The sequence below is a fragment of the Rutidosis leptorrhynchoides genome, chromosome 2 (genome assembly GCF_046630445.1).
Source record: "Rutidosis leptorrhynchoides isolate AG116_Rl617_1_P2 chromosome 2, CSIRO_AGI_Rlap_v1, whole genome shotgun sequence".
Taxonomy (NCBI): Eukaryota; Viridiplantae; Streptophyta; class Magnoliopsida; order Asterales; family Asteraceae; genus Rutidosis; species Rutidosis leptorrhynchoides.
In genome coordinates, this window is record NC_092334.1 from 436,238,308 (window position 1) to 436,256,656 (window position 18,349).

The 18,349-nt window shown below is 36.7% G+C and overlaps 1 long non-coding RNA gene across 1 annotated transcript; it reads left to right on the forward strand.

Moving 5' to 3' along the window:
- Positions 1 to 6,660: 6,660 nt before the first annotated feature.
- Positions 6,661 to 8,516, forward strand: LOC139892418 (uncharacterized). The gene is made up of 3 exons (XR_011774062.1): positions 6,661 to 6,955; positions 7,714 to 7,777; positions 8,326 to 8,516. It is a non-coding gene; the product is annotated as an uncharacterized lncRNA (long non-coding RNA).
- The last annotated feature ends 9,833 nt before the right edge of the window (positions 8,517 to 18,349 follow it).

Genomic DNA, 18,349 nt, shown 5'->3' on the forward strand with positions numbered 1-18,349 from the left:
CCATTAGCCATGAGTGTAGCTAACATTTCAGCTTCATCAATTGTTTCAGTTCCTTCTCCTAAAGAACATTCTCCTGTTCTTTGTAATTCTATTAATTCTTCTAACAATTCTGCATGTGAATCTATAGTTTGAATGTAATAACATGTATCATTTGCATATTGCAGTTGTTGCATGGCTCTATCAACAGAAAAAATAACACTATCGTCCTCTATACTTAGGGTCAGTTTCTTACCGAACACGTCTATTATTGCTTTAGCCGTGTTTAAGAATGGTCTTCCTAATATGAGAGGAACTCGAGAATCTTCTTCCATGTCCAGAATAACAAAATCTACTGGAAATACTAAAGTACCAACTTTAACTAGCATGTTCTCCATTATCCCTCTAGGATATTTTACTGATCGATCAGCTAGTTGTATGCTTATTCGTGTTGGTTTCAATTCTCCAAGGTCTAGTTTAGCGTATAATGAATACGACATTAAATTTATACTAGCACCTAAGTCTGCCAATGCTTCTATTGAACTAAGACTACCCAGAAAATATGGAATTGTGAAACTTCCTGGATCTGATAATTTTTCTGGTATCTTATTCAACAGCACTGCAGAACAATTAGCATTCATAGTAACAGCCGAGAGTTCTTTCATTTTCTTTCTATTTGTGATTAGATCTTTCAAGAAATTGGCATATCTAGGCATTCCTGAAATCACATCAATGAAAGGAAGATTGACATTTATTTGTTTAAACATATCCAAAAATTTGGATTGCTCAGGTAAGGAAATGGTGGTTGGTATGGTTTAACATAAGGTTTAGCCTTAACTGTATTATCTTCATTAACCTTTTCAACTACCGGTTCTGTTTCCTTATCTTGCTCAGATTGTGGTTCTTGTGGAGTAGGAATAGAGTCATCAGAAATTTCAGGTATTTCAGGTGGTTTAAGTGTAATACCACTTCTCGTGGTAATGGTTTTAGCCGTTTCATTCCGGGGGTTAGCATTTGTATCACTAGGTAGACTTCCCGATTTTCTTTCACCTATCAACCTTGCTAGGTTACTTACTTCTTGTTCCAGATTTTGAATAGAAGCTTGTTAATTTCTAAATGCTTGAGCATTTTGTTCATTGGTTTGTTTCTGAGATGTGAAAAATTGAGTTTGAGATTCAACTAGCTTCGACTTCATATCTTCTAAATTTGGCTTTTTATCATCGGTTTGTGGTGGTTTATTTTGAAAAATAGGTCTTTACTGATTGTAAGTATTGTTAGATACTTGTTGATTGCTAGGACCTTGTTGATTGTTGTATGGAACATTTCGGTTATAATTCTGGTTTTGATTGTAGATTGGTCTTGGCGGTTGATAATTATTTTGATAATTATTTCCAGGCCTTTGGTTCATGTATGAAACATTCTCTCTTTGTTCCATTGTTTGTTCAATACTGAGACAATCTTTTGTCAAATGTGGTCCTCCACACTGCTCACAACTAATTCGTATTGAGTGAATATCTTTAGTCATCTTTTTCATTCGTCTCTCGACAGCATCTATCTTTGCAAAAATGGAATCAAAGTCATGGCTAGAATCGGCTCTAGCCGCTTTAGATGATCTAACGATATCTTTTTCTTGATGCCACTCATGTGAGTGGGAAGCAGTGTTATCAATAATTTTGTAAGCTTCTGTTGCGGTTTTCTTCATAATGGAACCACCAGCTGCTATATCGATGTCTTTTCTTGTAGTGATGTCGTATCCTTGGTAGAATATTTGTACTATTTGATAAGTGTCTAAACCATGTTGCGGACATCCTCTCAACAATTTTTCAAATCTTGTCCACGCCTCATATAGAGTTTCGTTTGGCTTTTGCGTGAACGTAACAATTTCTCCTTGAAGTCTCACGGCTTTAGATGCCGGAAAGAATTGTTTAAGAAATTTTTCAACTAAAACGTCCCATGTATCAATCGCCCCTTCAGGTAACGATTCTAACCAATCTTTGGCTTCTCCCTTTAAAGTCCAGGGAAATAACATGAGATATAACTGTTCATCCTCTACTTCTCTAATTTTAAATAGAGTACAGATCCTATTAAAGGTACGAAGATGTTCGTTTGGATCTTCCTTCGGTGCACCACTAAATTGGCATTGATTAGTTACCATGTGTAGGATTTGTCCTTTGATTTCATAATCTGGCGCATTAATGTCTGGTTGAGTAATTGCGTGACCTTAGCCAGTGCGTTTAGCTCTCATTCGGTCTTCCATACTTAAAGGTTCCAGATTTTCCATGATTGAATTTGTTGAATCTGAATCACTAAGGGATTCTGATTTAATGGTTTCTTCCTCGACAATTTCTGAATGAGTGATTTGTGGTTCAGGAGGAATGATTAGTGGTTCAGGATCTCTGAATTGTTCCTGAATATTCTCCGGATTCTCAATTGTGAGGTCGGGTTCAAAAAATGGATTATCGGAAATTTGAATTGGAGTACTTGGTTGACTAGATGACGATTCTAAGGAAAAATCAACGGCGACAATATTGGCTAGATGTCTTGATCGATTTACAGGTGGTGAACGTATGAAAGGTGGTGAACGTTTTGCTCGTTGCATTCACTGAATATCTTATTAGTTATAAAAATAAAAATTATATAAGTTATCAAATTAATAGACTTTTCTGATTTTGCCCACGTTTCGAATAGCCAAAAGATGCAGCAGGTAGCCAGGACCCTTTAAATCGGAAGCCCACAACTTGCCACTAACAAATCCAACAATTACTACGAACCAGAAAATTTTGGATGTCTATTAATTTAACCGTTTAAAATAATTTTTCGTTTTGAAATTTTAGAGAAGAAATAGAAAATAAAAAAAATCTATGTCCTAAAAACTAGAGCGTCGAGAAATAAGAAAGAAAAAGAGTGTGTCGAAAAATGTCGAAAAATAAAAGGTCGAAAAAATAAGAAAATAAGCGAAAATAGCGCGTCGAAACTTAAAAATCTAAAAACTAAATATAAGAAGTTGCGTCTAAAGGTATTAAAGCTTAAAAGAATTCTATATCCAAAACGACATTTATTTAAAAAGTACTAAAATTTATTTAAAAACTAAAGCGATAAACAACGTCGTAAAATTCTAAAGCGCCTAAGTCTTAGTCTAAAGAAAAAGCACTTAAGGGATTTACGGCAAAGCTTAAAAATCTAGAAATAAAAATAACTACGGCAAATACTAAATTTAAGACTAAGTACGAACGAAAAATATACAAAATATGAATAAACGTTTAAAAAGATACGAAATATAAAAAGATATAAAAAGTGATAAAATTACAATTTTATAAAAATATTATTTTTATATTACTATTTTTTATAAAAGTATTAATTTATAAATTAATAAAACTAATTAATATTACAAATTAAATAATAAAACTAAAACTTGTATTGAACCGAACTTTTCTATGTTTATATATATTAAATGAAATTGTTATTTACATGATTAAGTGTTTCCAACATGTTAAGAAATCAAACTTGTTAAGACTTGATTAATTGAAATAGGTTTCATATAGACAATTGACCACCCAAGTTGACCGGTGATTCACGAACGTTAAAACTTGTAAAAATTATATGATGACATATATATGGTTATATATATAGTTAACATGATATTATGATAAGTAAACATATCATTAAGTATATTAACAATGAACTACATATGTAAAAACAAGACTATTAACTTAATGATTTTGAAACGAGACATATATGTAACGATTATCGTTGTAACGACATTTAATGTATATATAACATATTAAGATATATTCGTACATCATAATATCATGATAATAAAATAATTTAAAATCTCTTTTGATATTATAAACATTGGGTTAACAACATTTAACAAGATCGTTAACCTAAAGGTTTCAAAACAACACTTACATGTAACGACTAACGATGACTTAACGACTCAGTTAAAATGTATATACATGTAGTGTTTTAATATATATTCATACACTTTTGAAAGACTTCAAGACACTTATCAAAATACTTCTACTAAACAAAAATGCTTACAATTACATCCTCGTTCAGTTTCATCAACAATTCTACTCGTATGCACCCGTATTCGTACTCGTACAATACACAGCTTTTAGATGTATGTACTATTGGTATATACACTCCAATTATCAGCTCTTAGCAGCCCATTTGAGTCACCTAACACATGTGGGAACCATCATTTAGCAACTAGCATGAAATATCTCATAAAATTACAAAAATATGAGTAATCATTCATGACTTATTTACATGAAAACAAAATTACATATCCTTTATATCTAATCCATACACCAACGACCAAAAATACCTACAAACACTTTCATTCTTCAATTTTATTCATCTAATTGATCTCTCTCAAGTTCTATCTTCAAGTTCTAAGTGTTCTTCATAAATTCCAAAAGTTCTAGTTTCATAAAATCAAGAATACTTACAAGATTGCAAGTTTACTTCCAAGTTTTCTAAATCCATTCCAAGTAATCATCCAAGATCAAGAAACATTTGTTACTTACAGTAGGTTATCTTTCTAATACAAGGTAATAATCATATTCAAACTTTAATTCAATTTCTATAACTATAACAATCTTATTTCGAGTGGAAATCTTACTTGAAATTGTTTTCGTGTCATGATTCTGCTTCAAGAACTTTCAAGCCATCCAAGGATCCTTTGAAGCTAGATCCATTTTTCTCATTTCCAGTAGGTTTATCCAAGGAACTTGAGGTAGTAATTATGTTTATAACATCATTCAATTCATACATAAAAAGCTGTCTTATTCAACGTTATAAACTTGTAATCACTAGAACATAGTTTAGTTAATTCTAAACTTGTTCGCAAATAAAGTTAAACCTTCTAACTAGACTTTTAAAATCAACTAAACACATGTTCTATATCTATATGATATGCTAACTTAATGATTTAAAACCCGGAAACACGATAAACACCATAAAACTGGATATACGCCGTCGTAGTAAAACCGGGGGCTGTTTTGGTTGGGATAATTAAAAGCTAAGAAGAACTTTGATTTAAAAGCTATACTTCTGGAAAAATGATTTTTCTTATGAACATGAAACTATATCCAAAAATAATGGTTAAACTCAAAGTGAAAGTATGTTTTTCAAAATGGTCATCAAGATGTCGTTCTTTCGACGGAAATGACTACCTCTTTCAAAAACGACTTGTAACTTGTATTTCTGACTATAAACTTATACTTTTTCTGTTTAGATTCATAAAGTTAAGTTCAATATAAAACCATGGCCACTGGAATCACTCAAAACGGATTAGAAACGAAGAAATGGCGAGTAAAGCAAGATTGATAAAAACTACTCATTTTACCTACGTGAAAGTTAGTAATAAATCTATTCTAACCATAACCTAATCAACTTATATTTTATATTATGTAATCTTGAGATACCATAGACACGTGTACAATGTTTTGACCTATCATGTCGACCCATCTATATATATATATATATATATATATATATATATATTGCGGAACAACCATAGACACTCTATATGTGAATGTTGGAGTTAGCTATACAGGGTTGAGGTTGATTCCAAAATATATATATAGTTTGAGTTGTGATCAATACTGAGATACGTATACACTGGGTCGTGGATTGATTCAAGATAATATTTATCGATTTATTTCTGTACATCTAACTGTGGACAACTAGTTGTAGGTTACTAACGAGGACAGGTGACTTAATAAACTTAAAACATCAAAATGTATTAAAAGTTTTGTAAATATATTTTGAAAATACTTTGATATATATGTATATATTGTTATAGGTTTGTGAATCAACCAGTGGCCAAGTCTTACTTCTTGACGAAGTAAAAATCTGTGAAAGTGAGTTATAGTCCCTCTTTTTAAAATCTAATATTTTTGGGATGAGAATACATGCAGGTTTTATAAATGATTTACAAAATAGACACAAGTACGTGAAACTACATTCTATGGTTGAATTATCGAAATTGAATATGCCCCTTTTTATTAAGTCTGGTAATCTAAGAATTAGGGAACAGACACCCTAATTGACGCGAATCCTAAAGATAGATCTATTGTTCCTAACAAACCCCATCCAAAGTACCGGATGCTTTAGTACTTCGAAATTTATATCATATCCGAAGGGTGTCCCGGAATGATGGGGATATTCTTATACATGCATCTTGTTAATGTCGGTTACCAGGTGTTCACCATATGAATGATTTTATCTCTATGTATGGGATGTGTATTGAAATATGAAATCTTGTGGTCTATTGTTACGATTTGATATATATAGGTTAAACCTATAACTCACCAACATTTTTGTTGACGTTTAAAGCATGTTTATTCTCAGGTGAATACTAAGAGATTCCGCTGTTGCATACTAAAATAAGGACAAGATTTGGAGTCCATGTTTGTATGATATTGTGTAAAAACTGCATTCAAGAAACTGATTTCAATGTAACATATTTGTATTGTAAACCATTATGTAATGGTCGTGTTTAAACAGGATATTTTAGATCATCATTATTTGATAATCTACGTAAATGTAACACTCAAATATTTATGGTACATAGAGTTAAAATGATGTACGTAGGGTGGGTGAAGGGTGGTATAAATTTAAAAGCAGACAGTCTGTGCAGACCCTTGTTGTCGCCGCGCGGGGTTAAGGGTGCGCGCCGCGCACCATGCCTGCGACAGATTTCTGACTTTTTCCAATTTGAATTAAATGAGGGGCTTTTTGGTCATTTCACTTGAGGCCGGATCTGAGGCCATATCAGCTGGATTGGATGTAGTTTTGGATCACTTTCACATCCACAAACACTCCCATCTTATCTTAGAGAGAGAGAGAGAGAGAGTTCTAGAGAGAGGAAGCTTGAATGGATGATGAAGATGGTGATTTTTGCCCAAATTGAAAGCGAGTTTTGGTTCTCCTTGGTGTTTCTTGTTACTAGCTCGGTTTTGGAGTTGAGGTAAACCCTAGATTCGATTTAATTACTTTGATTTTGATTTGGGGTTAGGGTTTGAGCTAGTTAGGGTTATAAACCCCATTTCTTGTGAAATTTGGGGGTTATGGGTATTGTTAGTGTAATTAAACCCAATTATTGTGGGTTTAGGGTTAGATGACAAATTTGGAAGCATTTGTCATTGGTTTGGGTGTTAATCACTAGATTGTAAGTGTGTTGGTGATTTAGATGTTCATAAGAACATGTTAGTTGGTTAAAATGGTTGTTAACCTTGATTTGGAGTCAAACTAAGATATGAGGTCAATATTTGATGAATCAAGTATATAAATGTTTGATTTAGGTGTTAATTGGTGTTTTGAAAATATAATCACTAGTCGTTAGTGATTTTGGGCGTTTTCGGGACTTATGTCAAAATGGGTGAAATGAATTGGGTCAAATTTGGTAATGACACTAAGTTTGGATTAATTGGATGATAAGCACTTTTGTTAAGTGTTTAACGGCGTTTGATATGATTACTACCTAAGTAGTAATTTAGTGTTAAGACCTAGGTTGGTTTAAATGGCGTCAAGTATAATTTAGGTTAAATTGTACTTGTTGAATGGGTCGGAATTACCATCCGTAGTGGTAATTGGTGAAGTCCACTTTAGGTGTCTAAATGGGCGGATTGTGGAAGTAGGTATAAACCCTCGGTTAAGGGTGTTGAAGTCGAATTCTCTTGTAGAGAATGTATGTTGATTGTGTGTATATCTATATGCGTATTATAGGTAAAAGCTTGCTCGGTTGCGTTTGGAGGCGGTTTACATATATGATTTGTGCGGGCATCTCGAGGTGAGTGGAATGATTATACATGTGTGTATATAATGTATCTATTTGTAGGGAGGGGAAGGGGCCGGGGTATATGTTGTTTATACCACCAAGAGTTAGTGATATATTTTGTTGTACACTAACTATGGATATTTCGTTGTCCAAATTGCCCAAGAGTTAGTGATATATTTCGTTGTACACTAACGATTGCTTGAACGGATATTTCGTTGTCCGTGTCACCTCGGGGTTAGTGATATATTTCGTTGTACACTAACGGTTGTTATGAACACCGATGGGAAATTCGAAGTACCATTCCCTTGTGTGTTGGTTAACCTTAATTATGTGTTGTAATGTAGCATAATATATTATTCGAGTTATATATGCTATTGTTGTGCTAGCTTGTGGTCTTGAAGATTTTAGCGTTATACTTTGCGATGGTATGCTATATAAATTGCTAGCGTGTATGAGGTATTTATGTAAGTGTTTGCAAGTAGGTATATTATATATGTATATGTATAATTATTGCATTCACTAAGCGTTAGCTTACCCTCTCGTTCTTTACCTCTTTACAGGTATCGTGTTATGAAGCTAGTTAGTCGTTAGACTAGATGTGTAGGAGCGCTGGGGCTCGACGGGGTAGCTATTGGATATTTGAACGCGGTTTGGGGATTTGGTAGTCCCCGGGATTATGCTCTTGGTATCGGGTTGGGTTATAGAGTCCTAACTCGTCTAAATGTAGATTGGCTTGAACTTGTATTTTTGTACTTAATGATAATTTGGGCATATGTGGGCCCGGTGTCGTAAAACTCGTTTTATTATTGGAACGTGTTAGTTTTACTTATTGTAATATGTCGTGAAAGCCGTTTTGTCAAATAGTGTCGGGTAGTGGTAGATCTTTTTGCGTAAAATGAACATTTTGATCAGAACTGTCCAGGCCTTTGTGCGCGCCGCGCACATAGGGTGTTGCGCGCCGCGCACCCCACTGTAAATAAAAAAAAAATCTTTTGCTGCGTATTTGGTTGGATAACGGGTTGAGTCGTTACAAGTGGTATCAGAGCATAGTCTAAGGGAATTAGGTGACCTTGGAATAGGTGCCTAGTCTTAGACTTATTGGCGGTTATGCATTATTTGCGGGACTTGTAGGAATACGGGTCGGATTGAGATTTGTTAGTGCCTTAGAGTAGGTGACTAACTAGGACTTGTGTTTGTCCAATGCGGGATTATGTGGGGCCTTATTTCGTGAGTAAATTAGTGCGTTAGATTGCTAGTGCCTAATGTAAGTAGGCGAACTTGGACGTTGTGTTAGTGATAGTCGCCTAGGTTGTAGGTTGACTTATAGTTGCGGTGTACTGTGTATATCTATTATTATATTGTATATAGGTGTATATATATACAGGTATCTATTTGTGCGGTGTCCTAGGGGCGAATCTATTGGAAAGATTCGAATGTTTGACGGTTTTGAGTGATCAAGTTCACGGTAAGGACTTGGTCATTCGGGTACTAGGAGTTATCGCGTGTTATCTTGTGTGAATGTTGCGTCAGTCCGGGTAAAGTACTTTGCGTGACCATGTGAAAATGGTAAGGTACGCATTTGTAATAGTGACATATCACCATTATTACGAAAGTGTATCTTGACTTCAAGCATGACATGACGAGTACCGAACGGAGGAAACGTGGCATGGTTGGGGTAGATTCGGGATAAATTAGGAATCTTCTATCGGTTCCTAGGATATAGTTGTCTCGGGTGATGTGCTTGTAGTCACATCGGGTTTATTGCGGGTCGGGAAGTGTTACGGTGGATTCGATTAGTTATGTGAGTGAGCAAACTCACGAGTTCGGCGCGTACTTAGTCACCCTATGTAGTGGGTGCACTATTGAGATTGACATTTGTTGTAGTTATCCATCGTAACTAGGATGACCAATTTATATACGTGTGTGTGTGCGTCGAGGACTTGAATTCCGTGAAGGCGACAAGTCTAATGATTTTAGTTGGGTTGCACTCGGTAGAGTGTGTGTGGTTAGAGGATCGTGATAGGATTCTAATTATGAGTCGCCTTGGAATTGGCGAATCGAGGAGTCTTCGGGTCATTAAACTCATGGGAGTGGGACCCATATGATGATGATTGTGTTAGTGTGTTGTGGATTATAGGGTAACACTCCTAACGGAATACACCTTGTTGTTGTGGTTGTACCGATATGTGGAAGGGCGTAGGACTTGGTGTTTTCAAGCACCTCTCAGCGTTAGATGGAAGTTTTTTTCGTTAGGCTATATCGATTGGCTTTGTGGAAATTACGGGTAGTGTGTGATTGCTAGGAACTTTCGATAATACAATAAACCGTAAGGTTTGTCGAGTAGGTATAACTTCGGGTCATTATTGTGGAGAGACGGTTGACATCGGGTGTGTGTAACCCAAGGTTCGAGATTCTAAAATTCGGTAGGTTACGGAGGGAGTTTGCATGACACGGCGTCAGGTGCCTTCTTATACCTGCTAGTGTGATGTTCAACTCCGGTGATGGTGTGATCGTTATGCTTAGGGTGCCCGTGAGATACCCTTAGAGGCAGCGGAGATTACAATAGTGATCGACGGGTGATAGTGATTCGACGATTGCGAAAGTCGAAGTTTAAGAGCATTGCGGTAAATACTTCTTATGAAGTGATGGGTGAGCGCATCTTATTACTCTTAAGTGATAGACGGGTGAAGATTACCGGTGGACCGGTGATGGATTTAATGGTCGGTTAGACCAAAGGTTATGATGAAGTGTTGATATTGCGGTCGATATAATTAATGTGTCGAATTGGTCACTCTTCCCCATGAGAGTGAGCAATAGTTGATAAAAGTTTGTTGCGTGGAAGGTCGGGTGACCTAGACCTAGATGCACAACCGATTAATCGGAGTGGCGTATGCCTAGGCTTAGAGGCGTACATAGGATTTTGGTGGAGTTCGCTTTGCGAACGATGAAGGGTTGTTAGTTGTTAATCGTGGTACAAAGGTGCGATGCCGTCACCTGTACAACATCTCCAGTGATTGTGCATGACGGCTCTGAGAGCCTAAAGTAAATTTACGGTGGTTTGGTGTGGATGATCAACGATGGGGGTGATCAGGTGTTTCGTGAAATGGGAATTCTGCAGGATATTATCATCTTGGCGGTGAAAAATGGAGCTAAATCCTAAGTGGGAGAGTTTCTTTTACTGATGTAACAAGGAAGCTTCATTAGTGTTTGTATGGTGAAATGTCGGGGTGTACCCTGCTAAGCCTCAATAGGTGTTCAGAGTTCCTAACGAGGAAGAGTGACGGGTTTTTAATGTCGACTCGAGATCGTGCATTACGATTGTGAGTTATTATTTGGGAATGTTATGCGTGAAGATTGTGATGATGGGATCGAAGGAAGTGTAAGACTTCCTATGTAAGGTGGTCGTATAGTACCAATGTGCGGTACGAGACCAAAGGTGAAGTTTGAGATCCCGGAGTGAGAGAATGAAGAGGTCGTTGCGGGTGCTCCCGTATTGAAAAATCTGGGTTGGTGTGAAACTCGGGTAGTACTGTTGAGGGAGTATGAGTTTGATATCATGGCGAATGCTGTATTTTCCCTATCGGGAAATGTGATATTAGAAATTTTCAGTGGATTATTCCACTTTATGGACGATTGTGAGGCAAGAGTGTCGGTATTGATTATCTCACGTAGAGACACGCGGATGTTGTTTGGTTGCACGAGTGTGTACCCTAGTGAAGTGACCCGTAGGTCGCATCAAAATGTCGAGACCATCCCTAACGGACGGTCTAGGTAAGAAGGTTCACCCGGATTTGGTGACTATTTTGTGAGTCGTCTGGCTAATTGTGGAAATTTTTTGTTGATGTTTCGTCTAACTCGCGGTGTACTATTGTCGTCCTGGATTAATCCAGTGACATATAGTCGTGTGCGGATTGATCGGTGGGAAGGTGGTACCCCTGAAGTGATTATTTTGGGATTCCCGAAAATTCTTCGTTGAAGGAATGATCCGGTGTGGAGTCGGAGGAAGCTAGGTTCTTGGTCCAGATAATATTCATGAATGATCGGTTGAGTAGTACGTTTAAGAACCGATGGAGTACTGAGTTATAAGGAAGTGTGACGACGATGGTTGTTGGTGAATTGTTCTACTTTGGGTTGAGTGTGAAATGTATTGTACGAGTTGGGTACTCGGTGTAGGCGCAAACGGTTGTTTTGACTCGATGGTTGATTAACCGATATTGATGTAAAATGTGATGCGTTAGTGTACGAGGCGAGGATTCGGATGCGTGATTACTACATGTGTGACCCCGCGTTGGAAGCGGGAAGGTTCAAGGGGGAGTGCTTAACTTCTAGTATGTGGTGCGGATCACGAGGACGTGATCGATTCTAAGTGGGGGAGAGTTGTAACACTCAAATATTTATGGTACATAGAGTTAAAATGATGTACGTATGGTGGGTGAAGCGTGGTATAAATTTAAAATCAGACAGTCTGTGCAGACCCTCGTACAGATTTCTGTCTTTTTCCAATTTGAATTAAATGAGGGGCTTTTTGGTCATTTCACTTGAGGCCGGATCTGAGGCCATATCAGCTGGATTGGATGTAGTTTTGGATCACTTTCACATCCACAAACACTCCCATCTTATCTTAGAGAGAGAGAGAGAGTTCTAGAGAGAGAGTTCTAGAGAGAGGAAGCTTGAATGGATGATGAAGATGGTGATTTTTGCCCAAATTGAAAGCGAGTTTTGGTTCTCCTTGGTGTTTCTTGTTACTAGCTCGGTTTTGGAGTTGAGGTAAACCCTAGATTCGATTTAATTACTTTGATTTTGATTTGGGGTTAGGATTTGAGCTAGTTAGGGTTATAAACCCCATTTATTGTGAAATTTGGGGGTTATGGGTATTGTTAGTGTAATTAAACCTAATTATTGTGGGTTTAGGGTTAGATGACAAATTTGGAAGCATTTGTCATTGGTTTGGGTGTTAATAACTAGATTGTAAGTGTGTTGGTGATTTAGATGTTCATAAGAACATGTTAGTTGGTTAAAATGAGTGTTAACCTTGATTTGGAGTCAAACTAAGATATGAGGTCAATATTTGATGAATCAAGTATATAAATGTTTGATTTAGGTGTTAATTGGTGTTTTAAAAATATAATCACTAGTCGTTAGTGATTTTGGGCGTTTTCGGGACTTATGTCAAAATGGGTGAAATGAATTGGGTCAAATTTGGTAATGACACTAAGTTTGGATTAATTGGATGATAAGCACTTTTGTTAAGTGTTTAACAGCGTTTGATATGATTACTACCTAAGTAGTAATTTAGTGTTAAGACCTAGGTTGGTTTAAATGGCGTCAAGTATAATTTAGGTTAAATTGTACTTGTTGAATGGGTCGGAATTACCATCCGTAGTGGTAATTGGTGAAGTCCACTTTAGGTGTCTAAATGGGCGGATTGTGGAAGTAGGTATAAACCCTCGGTTAAGGGTGTTGAAGTCGAATTCTCTTGTAGAGAATGTATGTTGATTGTGTGTATATCTATATGCGTATTATAGGTAAAAGCTAGCTCGGTTGCGTTTGGAGGCGGTTTACATATATGATTTGTGCGGGCATCTCGAGGTGAGTGGAATGATTATACATGTGTGTATATAATGTATCTATTTGTAGGGCGGGGAAGGGGCCGGGGTATATGTTGTTTATACCACCAAGAGTTAGTGATATATTTCGTTGTACACTAACGATGGATATTTCGTTGTCCAAATTGCCCAAGAGTTAGTGATATATTTCGTTGTACACTAACGATTGCTTGAACGGATATTTCCTTATCCGTGTCACCTCGGGGTTAGTGATATATTTCGTTGTACACTAACGGTTGTTATGAACACCGATGGGAAATTCGAAGTACCATTCCCTTGTGTGTTGGTTAACCTTAATTACGTGTTGTAATGTAGCATAATATATTATTCGAGTTATATATGCAATTGTTGTGCTAGCTTGTGGTCTTGAAGATTATAGCGTTATACTTTGCGATGGTATGCTATATAAATTGCTAGCGTGTATGAGGTATTTGTGTAAGTGTTTGCAAGTAGGTATATTATATATGTATATGTATAATTATTGCATTCACTAAGCGTTAGCTTACCCTCTCGTTCTTTACCTTTTTACAGGTATCGTGTTATGAAGCTAGTTAGTCGTTAGACTAGATGTGTATGAGCGCTGGGGCTCGACGGGGTAGCTATTGGATATTTGAACGCGGTTTGGGGATTTGGTAGTCCCCGGGATTATGCTCTTGGTATCGGGTTGGGTTATAGAGTCCTAACTCGTCTAAATGTAGATTGGGTTGAACTTGTATTTTTGTACATAATGATAATTTGGGCATATGTGGGCCCGGTGTAGTAAAACTCGTTTTATTATTGGAACGTGTTAGTTTTACTTATTGTAATATGTCGTGAAAGCCGTTTTGTCAAATAGTGTCGGGTAGTGGTAGATCTTTTTGCGTAAAATGAACATTTTGATCAGAACTGTCCAGGCCTTTGTGCGCGCCGCGCACATCGGGGGTTGCGCGCCGCGCACCCCACTGTAAATAAAAAAAAATCTTTTGCTGCGTATTTGGTTGGATAACAGGTTGAGTCTAATTTCCACAAGTGTCATTCTTTTATCCAAACCCCAATTATGGTACAAAGCCCAATTACCCCGTTTTTAATATTTTAGCCCAACATCAAGATTACTTCGGCTTAAATAAGCATAATAATAACTTAACTACGAGACATTAATTTAAAAAGGTTGAACATAGCTTACAATGATTAATAATAGCGTAGCGTTACACAGACAGAATTTCGACTTACACACTTACAACATTCGCTAACATACCCTTATTATTATTATTAATCTTAAATTATAATTATAATTATAAAATATATATATATATATATATATATATATATATATATATATATATATATATATATATATCTGTGAGAGAGAGATTGAAAAAGTGTGTATCTTATTCGACTGAAACTGCGCCATTTATAGCAATGTGGCCAAACTTTTTGCTCCATGCGATCGCATGGTATTTGTGCCTTCTGGCCATGTGATCGCATGGCCTGGGAATCCAGCTCAGAATTATTTGTTTACTAGTTTGTCGACGATTTTAATATATAATATATATATATATATATATATATATATATATATATATATATATATATATATATATATATATATATATATATATATATAATTTTAAGAATTAATTATATATTATATTATATTCATGTGCATAGTTGACTTGTAATTTTTAGTCCGTTGCGTCGCGCGTTGAGAGTTGACTCTGGTCCCAGTTCCGGATTTTCGAACGTCCTTTTGTACTATTTAATATCTTGTACTTTGCGTTTCGCGGCTCGTACTCTTGTAATTTTTAGACGTTTCTCATCAATAATTTGAACCTCGTGATTTGTACTTTGTACTTTTTAGCTTTTTGGTCATTTGCGTCTTCAAATCGTCAAATCTATCTTTTGTCTTCACCTTTTAATATTTAAACGAATATCACTTGTAAATAGAACAATTGCAACTAAAAGCTTGTCTTTTTTGAGGGATAATGCTATGAAATATATGTTCGTTTTTAGCATTATCAAGGGTACACGCGCACTGGGTGCCCAGGTTTATGAAGGTTGTAAAGTGGAGGTGCGAAAGAAGAATAAAATTTATAAGTATACGGGAACGCATGCTCAGTCTGAAGCAGATTTAACTGATCCGGATGTGGAGGAGGATGTGCTTCCAGGTTCTGATGTGGAAATGACCGAAGCAGGTAGTTTTAGTGGTGCTGGTTTGACTTGTGATTTCATTACGAACCAGTTTAGTAGGATGAGACTTCATATGGCAGAGCAGTTACGGGTATGAGAGATTACGTTTATAATCGTAGTCGGGAAGACCGAGCATACTATGATGAACAGAACAGGTTGCTTCGTCAGCATGTTGACCAGGGTTTTGAGCAGACTTGGTATCATCAAGTAGGTATTCGGGCAAATGTGCAATGGACTCAACATTCATTCGATCTCTACCACCGGGACCCACAGAACTTCATTCAATCGGTTGGTCCTGGTTAGACTGACTGGGAAGGCCCGGAGATGACTCGCTCTTCCTATGATTATGACACGGCTCTTGCGCAGTCTTAAGCCACCCACCAGCTTGCGATGCAGCAACAGCTCCAGCAGTCCCAGCAGCAGCATCAGGATCAGCAAAACCCCGGACTACATGATGGGTCTTTCTGGGGGTTCTTTTGAGAAGCTATTATGATGATGGCAAGTGCGCATGTGTGTTTGTTAAGACTATTTTTAATTTCTTATTTTGTATTTTGGATAACTGTATTTGATATTCTTAACCTATGTACTTGGATGATTTGATGGGGCGTTTCGGTACTGCAGTGGTACCACCCCATCGTTTGCATGCATGGTTTTTAATTTGATTTGCAGGTTATGATTATTCGCATGCTGTTATTTTCAAAGACTGGCATTAAGTTTAACGACTTATATTGCATTAGATGAAAATTGCGTGATTGATGTTAGAGTGGATGCCGATGTTCTTATCCTGGCAGTAAGTTCAGCGCCAGCGTGCACCGTCTCTCCATGATTTTCGGATCTAAAAATCCGGGTTTCTTTTTCTTTTTTCCTTTTCACTATTGTCCTCTCGAATTTATCTTTGATTATATGATTTCATGTAAATGAGGGCATTACATGATCTTAAGTGTAGGGGAGGGGGGAGATAAATCCTCGCGAACATTTGTTACCAATTTGAAAATTTTATGAACATTTTCAATGGTTTTTGTTAAAAATAAGGGAGCAAAGTCTTCTAGGAGTTTAAAAATCCAAATTGTAGGATGATTCAAGTGCATCCATAAAGGAAGTCAAGTCTTCTAAATGCCCGTCTTACTTGGTGTGGGAGACTTCCTAATCTACATCATTTCATACTGACATTGGTTAATGTTGAGTCCCTAAAATAATTAAGGGTTTAATTATGAATAAACAGAATCTATTTGCACTAAAATGTTATGTGCAGCCAGCACAAGTTTGTTTATATATAGACAGCAGATTTCGCTGTGTCAAGTGTTCAGTATGCTGCCTAGTCTACCAGCACAAGGTAGACAGTATTCTTCAAATTAGCACAGGATGTATACCCAGCAATTCAAGAATATCAAGTGACTCAACAATGAAGAACCTGCATAGCTGGAATGCAGCTTACTACACAAGACAGCTATGCTCCATTATAAGCATAGTTGTTTCCTGATTAGTCTACATCAATTGTGCTATTCAACAGAAGTCAAAGACAAAGTTGAACAGCAAAGGATAGGTGTCGGTGGCTGACAAGTGACCTTACAAGACCACGTGGGAATGCAAAAGTTTAACGCATGTGCAGACATGTGTTATCCTTTGTCAACGCCTAGGGAACACAACATTCTATTTGTTTAATCAAATAGCTTAGAACACCCTCTGTAGCAATACTTCGGTAAATCTGTATCAACCAACTATCATTTCGCCGAGGATAGTTGTAATTCTTTGTGATTTAATCAATAAAGAATAAACCGTTGAAAAATTACCTTTAACTCTATTTAATTTACTTGCTTGAATACTAAACTGTGTTTTAACTATTAAGTTATCTTAACTGTTAAGTTAATTAAGAGTATTGTATTCACCCCCCCTTCCCCTCTACAATACTCCTGTTGTTTATCAAGGGACCAACAACTGGTATCAGAGCTTCAGTCTTGATAATTTAATATCTTGGATCTGAATTCTCTCATGGCCGGATATTCAAATACAGCTTACCTTGAAAATGGCTCATCCAATAGACCACCCAAATTGATGAAGATGAGTATGAAACTTGGAAGGCAAGGTTCATGCTTCACCTGGAGTCTATTGACCCACTTATGCCTGGTATTTCCACAGATGGTCCATTTATCCCAACTGAGACTATTAATATTATTCCAGCTACTGCTAAACAAACGTCGTTTTGGACTTGACCCTAAGATCAGAACTCTGTTAGCTATAACATTACCTAACCACCTGTTCAAACTGATTCAGGGAAAACTGAATGCTAAACTTATGTTAGACTATCTAGATGTTACTTATGAAGGCATGGATGAGGTTAGGCAGAACAAGATTATTTCTTTGAAATGAGAGTATGAAATGTTCTTTGCCTATAAGAATGAGACCCTTAAGCAAACCTTCGTTGGGTTTAACTCCTTAGTTGCTGACCTGCTTACTTTGAAAATCACATATACTGATTTTGAACAAGTAAACAAATTCATTGACTCACTGTATGCTAAATGGAAACCTGTGACTGACCCTCTAAGAACCACCCAGACTTTAAAGAACTTTAACATGTCTTCTCTTTATGCTACACTTTAGAACCATGAGAAGGCGGAAGCTAAACTTGAACTAAACTTGAAAGAAAACTTTAAGTTTGCCCCCACCACTTTAAAATCTTCTAAAACAGATGATACTGCTTTATTGTTGCTGCTAAAAAGAAAGCTCAAAAGGCTTTACTGGTTCAAAAGTTGACAGTAGAAGAAGAGTCAGCTGAAGATGATGTGGAGAGTGGTACTAGGTCTCAAGAGAGCAG